Below are 1,416 nucleotides of genomic sequence, written 5' to 3' on the forward strand. Positions count from 1 at the left end.
AGTTCAGCGATTGCTCGCTCACGCTCAGCGACAGCTTTCTCATGTTCAACAGTGATAGCTTGGTTAACAATAACCTGATCCTTAAGATTTTCCTCAACAGAGGTCAGTTCTTTGATCTTAGAATGACAAATCTTTAATTGCTCATGAAGATCAACGTTAAGCATTTTAGCTTTTGATTTTCCATTGAGGGCATTGTAAAAGTCAACCGTCAGCGTATCTAGTGCAGAAAGACTAGAAGAGGGTTCATTCAGGATACATACCTGAGTAACAGAAGATGACTCATAAGAGGTAGATGCTGTAGAAGATCCTTCGTCAGCATCAATAGCCATCAAACAAACATAAGCTTTATCTTCTTCGTCAGAGGATGATTCAGATGATTCAGCCCAGTCATGCTCTTCAGCAATAAGGCCTTTAGCCTTTCGCTGGTTGTTCTTCATCTTCTTGTATTTCTCCTTCAGTTTTAAGTATTTATCATCTTTGGTCCTGAAGGAAGAAGAGGCTTTAGAAGATGGCATCGCAGTCTTCTTCGATCTGCATTCACCTGCAAAGGTGACAGTTGTAGCAGACAGCTGAAGCCTTGTCTATTTATTCAGACTTTGGCTTCTCCCTGAGGGATAGCTGAGGAGATCTGCGAAAATTGCTTTTGCTGGCGAACCTCCTAAATGACTTAGTCAGGAGTGCCAGTGACTCATCAAAATCTGTTAAATCAGATTCAGGAATGTCCTCAGAAGAATCTATCTCCGTGATGACCACGGGATGTAGAGAAGAAACAAAAGGAGTAGAAGTTTCAACTGAAGAAGCTTCAGAGATCAAAGCTAAAGGAGAGCTTTTCATTTCCCTGGAACCTTTAACAAGATTTCTTTTCAGTTGACGAGATTGCTCATGGTTACGCAAAATCCCGTATAAGGTAGAAAAAGAAAGAGTGGACATGTCATTTGACATCTTGAGACACATGGAAAAGGTATCCCAAGACTCAGGAAGGCATTCTAGAAACTTAGTCAAGGTTTCAGAATTAGAATATTCCCTGTCGACAGCCCTTAGATCAATAAGAAGACAATTAAATCTTTGATGTACTTCAGATAGTGTCTCGGACTTTCCACAGAGAAAGCTTTCATATTGTCTTACTAAATTGATCTTTCTAGTCTCCTGAACATGAGTGGTTCCTTCATATTGGACACAAAGAGTATCTCATACGGATTTAGAAGTTTTGAGTTTCATCACTGAGTGATAAATCTCATCAGGAAGAAACATAGCTATTATAGACCAAGCACGCTTGTCTATAGCTATCTTCTTATTGTCCTCATCACTCCACTGGTGTGGAAGCTTTGGAATCTGCCGTTCAGGAATTGTGGCAGTCGTAGCTGTTGCTGGAACAGCCGGAACAATAGCAAATGGAATATATGGTCCATTTTCTAT

Source organism: Cynara cardunculus (genome assembly GCF_001531365.2).
Source record: "Cynara cardunculus var. scolymus isolate 2C chromosome LG 5, CcrdV1, whole genome shotgun sequence".
NCBI classification, from domain to species: Eukaryota; Viridiplantae; Streptophyta; class Magnoliopsida; order Asterales; family Asteraceae; genus Cynara; species Cynara cardunculus.